This window comes from Mus musculus, chromosome 4, assembly GCF_000001635.26.
Source record: "Mus musculus strain C57BL/6J chromosome 4, GRCm38.p6 C57BL/6J".
In the NCBI taxonomy this organism is placed as follows: domain Eukaryota; kingdom Metazoa; phylum Chordata; class Mammalia; order Rodentia; family Muridae; genus Mus; species Mus musculus.
In genome coordinates this window covers 15,814,556-15,822,759 of record NC_000070.6, presented here as the reverse complement: position 1 = coordinate 15,822,759, position 8,204 = coordinate 15,814,556, and the positions used below count along the sequence as shown (strand labels likewise).

Below are 8,204 nucleotides of genomic sequence, written 5' to 3'. Positions count from 1 at the left end.
GATAAAATGTTTTCTAGATATCTGTTAAACCCATTTGTTTTATTACTTCTGTTAGTTTCACTATGTCCCTGTTTAGTTTCTCTTTCCATGATCTGTCCATTGATGAAAGTGGTGTGTTGAAGTCTCCCACTATTATTATGTGAGGTACAATGTGTGCTTTGAACTTTACTAAAGTTTCTTTAATGAATGTGGTTTCCCTTGCATTTGGAGCATAGATATTCAGAATTGAGAGTTCCTCTTGGAAGATTTTACCTTTGATGGGTATGAAGTGCCCCTCCTTGTCTTTTTTGATAACTTTGGGTTGGAAGTTGATTTTTTTCGATATTAGAATGGCTACTCCAGCTTGTTTCTTCAGAACATTTGCTTGGAAAATTGTTTTCCAGCCTTTCATTCTGAGGTAGTGTCTGTCTTTTTTCCAGAGATAGGTTTCCTGGAAGCAGCAAAAATGTTGGGTCCTGTTTGTGTAGTCAGTCTGTTAGTCTATGTCTTTTTATTGGGGAATTGAGTACATTGATATTAAAAGATATAAAGAAAAGTAATTGTTGCTTCCCATTATTTTTGTTGTTAGAATTGGCATTCTCTTCTTGTGGCTGTCTTCTTTTAGTTTTGTTGCAGGATTACTTTCTTGCTTTTTCTAGGGCGTTGTTTCCGTCCTTGTATTGTTTTTTTGTTTTTTGTTTTTTCTCTTGTTATCCTTTGAAGGGGTGGAATCATGGAAAGATAATGTGTGAGTTTGGTTTTGTCATGGAATGCTTTGGTTTCTCTGTCTATGGTAATTGAAAGTTTGGCTGGGTATAGTAGCCTGGGCTGGCATTTGTGTTCTCTTAGTGTCTGTATAACATCTGTCCAGGATCTTCTGGCTTTCATAGTCTCTGGTGAAATGTCTGGTGTAATTCTGATAGGCCTGCCTTTATATGTTACTGGACCTTTTTCCCTTACTGCTTTTAATATTTTATCTTTATTTAGTATATTTGTTGTTCTGATTATTATGTGATGGTTAGGAATTTCTTTTCTGGTCCAGTCTATTTGGAGTTCTGTAGGCTTCTTGTATGTTCATGGGCATCTCTTTCTTTAGGTTTGGGAAGTTTTCTTCTATAATTTTATTGAAGATATTTGCTAGTCCTTTAATTTGAAAATCTTTATTCTCATCTACTCCTATTATTCGTAGGTTTGGTCTTCTCATTGTGTCCTGGATTTCCTGGATGTTTTCAGTTAGGATCTCTCTCTCTCTCTCTCTCTCTCTCTCTCTCTCTCTCTCTCTCTCTCTCTCTCTCTCTTTTTGTTTCCACAGATGTAGTTACCAAATTTGATTGATTGATTGATTGTTGGCACCAGAGATTTAACTAAGGGCCCGTTTTATATTTACAAACTCCTTTCTTTGTCTGGCAGGTGCATAAGGTTTATTTATCTGATAAGAGTGAAGAGGATAATTACAACGGGAGTGAAGAAGAAGCACAGCCCAAAGTTCAGGGGCCTCAGCGAAGCAACCAACAAGTCAAGAATCGAAGGGTCATCTCAGACTTGGAGAGTGACGTTGGTGGCTCTGATGTAGAATTCAAGCCAGATACTAAGCAGGAAGGAAGCAGTGATGATGCGAGCAGTGGAGTTGGGGACAGCGATAGTGAGGACCTGGGTACCTTCAGCAAAGGTGCTCCAAAGCAGAAGAGAGCCATAGCTGTTCTGGGTGGACTTAGAAGGAAAAGTCTGAAGAAGGAAACAGGCTCAGCCTAACGAGCAACTTGCATTCTGTCAGAAGCCAAGAGTACCTTGAGTGATTTTTCTGCCCCTCAGAATTCTGAATCCAAGACCCACATCAGTGGAGGAGGTAACGACAGTAGTGGACCCACTATTTGGTATCACAAAACTTTAGAATGGCTTAAGCCAGAAAAGAGAAGAGATGAGCACAGGAGACGCCCCGATCACCCTGAATTTAATCCCACCACACTGTATGTGCCTGAAGAGTTCCTCAATTCTTGTACTCCAGGGATGAGGAACTGGTGGCAGTTCAAGTCTCAGAACTTTGATCTTGTCATCTTTTATAAGGTGGGGAAGTTTTATGAATTGTATCATATGGATGTTGTTATTGGAGTTAGTGAGCTGGGGCTGATATTCATGAAGGGCAACTGGGCCCATTCTGGTTTTCCAGAGATTGCATTTGGTCGATTCTCGGATTCTTTGGTGCAGAAGGGCTATAAGGTAGCACGGGTGGAACAGACCAAGACTCCAGAAATGTTGGAGGCATGATGCCTGAAGATGGCACACGTATCCAAGTTTGATAGAGTGGTGAGAAGGGAGATTTGCAGGATCATTACCAAGGGCACACAGACCTACAGTGTGCTGGATGGTGATCCCTTTGAGAACTACAGTAGGTGTCTTCTTAGCCTCAAAGAGAAGGAGGAAAAGACTTTTGGTCACACTCATGTGTATGGTGTTTGCTTTGTGGACACTTCACTGGGCAAGTTTTTCATAGGCGAGTTTTCGGATGTCCACCACTGTTCCAGATTTAGGACTCTAGTGGCACACTATCCTCCTGTACAAATTTTGTATGAGAAAGAAAATCTCTCAACAGAAACCAAAACCTTCCTAAAGGGTTCAATGTCATCTTGTCTTCAGGACGGTCTCATGTCAGGGTTGTCTAGAGTCACAGAACTTATGGATCGTCTCTAGATAGTAAAGGAATTTATTGATGACTTACAGTCGGCAGCCCAATTCCCAACAATTGTTCAGTCACAGCTGTGAATGGAAGTCCAAGGATCTAGCAGTTACTCAGTCTCACGCAGCAAGCAGGCGAAGGAGCAAGAGCTAGACTCCCTTCTTCCAATGTCCTTATATTGTCTCCAGCAGAAGGTGTCGCCCAGATTAAAGGTGTATTCCTTGAACTCGGATATTCAATCTTCTGGAATCCATAGCCACTATGGCTCAAGATCTCCATACCAAGATTCAGATAAGGATCTCCAAGCCTCCAGATAGGGTTACTGGCGAGCCTTCCAATTCTGGATTGTAGTTCATTCCAAATATAGTCAAGTTGACAACCAGGAATAGCCACTACACCAGGTTCCCAATTTTGGGATGCCACTAAGACTTTGCGAACACTCCTTGAAGGAGGGTACTTTACTGGAAATGGAGACAGTAGTACAGTGCTGCCTCTGGTGCTTAAAGGAATGACCTCGGAGTCAGATTCTGTTGGGTTGACAGCAGGAGAGGAGAGTGGATTGGCTCTCTCTGCTCTAGGTGGTATTGTTTTCTACCTCAAAAAAATGCCTGATTGATCAGGAGCTTCTGTCAATGGCTAATTTTGAAGAGTATTTCCCTTTGGATTCTGACATGATCAGCACAGTAAAACCTGGGGCTGTCTTTACTAAAGCCAGTCAGTGAATGATGCTAGACGCAGTGACATTAAACAACCTGGAGATTTTCCTGAATGGAACAAATGGCTCTACTGAAGGGACCCTGCTAGAGAGACTGGATACTTGCTATATACCCCCTTTGGCAAGCGGCTCTTAAAACAGTGGCTTTGTGTTCCCCTCTGCAGCCCTTCTGCCATCAGTGACCGTTTAGATGCTGTGGAAGATCTGATGGCCGTGCCTGGCAAGGTCAATGAAGTTGCAGACCTCTTAAAGAAGCTGCCAGATCTTGAGAGGCTACTGAGTAAGATTCATAATGTTGGGTCTCCCTTAAAGAGCCAGAAGAGTTAGGATCTTTTTGCATTTTGCATTTTCTTTGATTGTTGTGCCTATGTTCTCTATAGAATCTTCTGCACCTGAGATTCTCTCTTCCATCTCTTGTATTCTGTTGGTGATGTTGGTATCTATGGTTCCAGATTTCTTTCCAGTGTTGCCTCATTTTGGGTTTTCTTTATTGTGTCTACTTCCCTTTTTAGGTCTAGTATTGTTTTGTTCATTTCCATCACCTGTTTAGATGTGTATTCCTATTTTTCTTTAAGGACTTCTACCTGCTTGGTTGTGTTTTTCTTTTTTCTTTAAGGACTTGTAACTCTTTAGAAGTGTTCTCCTGTATTTCTTTAAGTGAGTTATTAAATCCTTCTTGATGTCCTCTACCATCATCATGAGATATGCTTTTAAATTCGGGTCTAGCTTTTCAGGTGTGTTGGGGGTGCCTAAGACTGGCTAAGGTGGGAGTGCTGAGTTCTGATGATGGTGAGTCATCTTGGTTTCTGTTAGTAAGATTCTTACATTTGCCTTTCGCCATCTGGTAATCTCTGAAGTTAGTTGTTATAGTTGTCTCTGGTTAGAGATCGTTCCTCTTGTGATTCTGTTAGCCTCTATCAGCATACCTGGGAGACTAGGTCTCTCCTGAGTTTCAGTGGTCAGAGCACTCTCTGCAGGCAAGCTCTCCTCTTTCATGGAAGGTGCACAGTTCAGACCTGCCTCCTGGCAGAAGATGAAGGCCCGAAACAGGGCCTGTCCCAGAAGCTGTGTTGCTTGGGCCTGTCCCAGAAGCTGTTAGCTTCTGTAGTCCATACTCTCACCTGCACAGACTAGTCTTGGAGGAATCCAGGAACCAAGATGGCTCGCTCCCCCAGGTACTCCGGCAAAGCCCTCCCGGGATGGGGCCCGGATGTCTGGAACCCGAAAAAGGGTCTGCCTCAGAAGCTGTGTGGCTTCTGCCTGTCCCAGAAGCTGTTATCTCCTGTAGTCCACACTCTCACCTGTGCAGACTAGTCTCAGGGGGATCCGGGAACCAAGATAGAATTTGCTTTCTTAAAGCAAGGCTTTTCTATACCTCCTAGGTTGGTATGAAATTTACTATCCAGTTCAACAGACTGTTCTTATGCCTCAGTCTTCTGAGTGTTTGGATTGCAGTCATGAGATAGGAAATACATATTTATTTAGCCTTTCAAAAATTTTAGTATTTCACTTTTGCCTAGGCTGTCCAAGAATTTACTATATAGCTCATTCTGGCCTAAAACTCTCAGTGTGATGACTACAGGCATCTAGTTAATAGTCTAGTTAATAGTCGTTTGTTTCTTCAACACCCTGACTATTTAGCTACTCAGAGACAAAAATGAGACATAAAGACAGCTAGCTTTAAGGCAGTAGAAGTTGAGGAAAGACTCTTACAAGATCCATCAGAAGCTGAATGGACACACAATGCTAGAAGTGTCCCTGGTATGGAGGAAGAGAAGGAAGAGAAAGTAGAATGATTTTATGATGTCTAGCTTGAACACATACTTAAGTGATGAAGCCATTAAGATTGAAAATACTGGAATAACAGGGTTAGGGAAGATGAACAGTCAATGAGATAATGCTGAATAAGACCAAAGTATAAAGGCATACACATGCATAATGAAACCTATCGGTTTATACATTAACTTAAAAAAACTTTCTCCTAAAGGAGGAAATAAGCATCAGGATACAGGTGGTCCTCTCTGCTGAAAGAGACATAATAGAGGTGCTGTGTAGCAGAATAAGAGTCACAGTGGTACTGGTAGAGCCCTGTGATGCATTCTTCCCTTGGGAAGTGAACAAGAGAGAAATGAACCAAGATGCACAACTTACATGATGAGTAAGCTTTAAGATTCTCCAGAATGAATTTGACACACAGTGAAACAGGGTCTAATGTATATCTTATGATTGTGAATTCTAAAAAAACAAACAAAAAACAAACAAAAAACCATATAAATGTATGTGATAGTTTTATTTCAGTAAGGCTTTATTTAAAGTTAATTGCCATATAAAATAATAATCTTGGACTTAATTAAAGGTGAAATTGGTAGTTCTTTACCCACAATGCAATTCTATTATTCCAATTGTTTTCCTGAGGACTGAGTTACAGAACTCCAACTATATGTTTTTGCTTCTTCAATAATTTTTTTTACCAAACATTTAATGATTAGCATATTAAACAGGTAACCATCCATTGATTAAAAATGTTAATGTTCCTGACAAGACTTCATTTGTGTTCCTCCTATCACCAGGGTCATAAATAAAGAACTGCAAAGAACATGTTGCCCATGACAGCACACTTCCATCACATTATTTGCTTAGAACAAGATAATCTTGCTGTTTTGATTTTTCACAGATAAATTTGGGGTATATGAGAAATATGCTTGCTAAAAGCAAGAAGATGAGAAATGAAGACATATTATTTTATTAGAGAATCCCTTATAGAGATAAAATCAAATAAGTGGCTGTGGGATAATTTAAAAATGACATAAAACCAATGCTTTAAAGGTTTTATGACCATGAGTGCAGTAATGAAACACCTGGAACATTTGTAAAGAAAAAATTAAATAAGGTAACTATCATGGCTAGCTCTGATTCAATTGTGTATTGTACTAGGGTTCATGTGATTGAAAGTTTGGTCTTTAGGGCAGTGGCTTAGGGATGAAGTGGGGTCTATACAGGCTTGTTCCTCTGCTCCAGTGGGTGGCTCCACATCTTTGTGTATTTAGACAGCAGTAGTTGGCTTTAGTGGGCTATCAGCAAAAAGACATGAAGTTAGGAAGATTACTCAGGGAGGACATGGAGTGAGTTAGAGGGAGAAATCAGGGGTAGATATGATCATATTTCATTCTATACATGTTGGCAGTACTCAAAAATAAAAATGAAAACATAAAATGCTGCAAAAACGGAGTGGTTGCACACGTAGCCCTGATGTAGCTCTTTGAGTTCCCATGAGAAGATTACTAATACAGGAGGAAGCCTGGCTCATCTCATTCTCTCTGCTCCTCCATAGGGGTGTGGTTACTAGATGACTTTTGTATATTCTCTGCCATTTCTGTCTGCATTGTGTGTGATGATGCAGCCTAAGGGCACCCCTTGCCAAGTCTTAGCTATGGTATTCGGACTTCATGTGAAGACCAGAAGCTAAGTAATTTCTTTTTACTTTTCAAGTTTCCCATGTTAGGAGTTTCTTTACTCAATGAAATGCTGACTAACATGTTGAGAGACAAAGACTTAAAAAAAATTTGAAGCTCAAGACCAAATCTAAAGTCTTGATTTCACCAAGACTCTTAATTCTATTGCTTATGAATAATAAAAGAGTCCAGAGATAGACTCTCATGTAGTATTAAACCTATCAGTAAACACTAACATGCTGGTAAGAGTCATTTGTGGCCTCTTTCATTGTTTTGCTTAAAGTGTAAGTAGTCAATTGACACTGGAGTTTCTGAATAGATTTGCTCTTTATCTGAATAGATAATGATCTTGTCATTACTACAGGTAGACAGTTCCCAAGTTCTTCTAATTATCATAAAAGCTTCAGATTGTAATAACTTCCCTACTGAGTGTTTTTAAAGGATACAAATGTAACTCTCAAAGTACCTACACAGAATCTCATGTAATCCTTAGGTAGCTAGAAAGCTATGCCCTACCTAGGAGACTGCTTCTGCCCCATCCCTCCAACAGAGACTGACCTGGAGATAGTGTACACTGCAGCCTTGTACTGTATCAGCAAGATGGAGTAGATTCTGTAACTTGAGCTTTAGCTGATGCTTGTGATAATTCAGAAACACACACCTTCCACTCTCTGTAATTGGGGTATTGCTATCTTGCAAGCTGCTTGATAGGTTAGATGATAGTGAAATTAAGTCCCATAAGCAATGTGCGTGCATTGTCAGTTTCTTTGGAAGCTGAGTTAAGGATTCCTGAATGTGCAATTGCCAGTGAGTTAAATCAAGATAGAAGTCAGTCCCTTAAAGGGCTGCTTTTATGAGGGAGCAAGTCCCTGACTGTGGTGGACAGATCCTGCACTCCTAGGGAAGTTTAAGTATTAGAAGGTTCTCAGTATAGTTACTGCTTATAAATATTTTAAATTTGATTTTAGCCACAATATAACTTCATGTTTTTCCCATTTACAAAGTTAATTTAATTCACTATGCTTAAAAAATGTATTTTCTAAGAATAGGCATGAATTGGCCACTATAATAGTCTGTTTTTGTGATTAAATTTCTTTGTTTATAAAATATTGAAAAAAATCATATATTTTAATTAGGTACCTCATTAACAAATAGTTTTATTCTGTTGAAATTTTAAATTTCAAATATGTAAACATAGTTTTGGATAATATGAAATTTCTGGGTGGGTACAGGCTTTTCATTATATTTCTACTTTCCTATCCACTTGTAAATGCTTATCACTAATTTAATCCCCTGGGTGCTTTGGTCTTTATATACTTAAAAACAAAACAGAGTTTAAAGATGCATGGTGCTGACCTGGATATTTATGATCACAATAAGGATA

At 39.6% G+C, this 8,204-nt stretch overlaps 1 pseudogene; it reads left to right on the top strand.

Annotated features, from left to right (window-relative positions):
• Gm11855 (predicted gene 11855) lies at nucleotides 1,388–3,688 on the top strand (annotated as a pseudogene).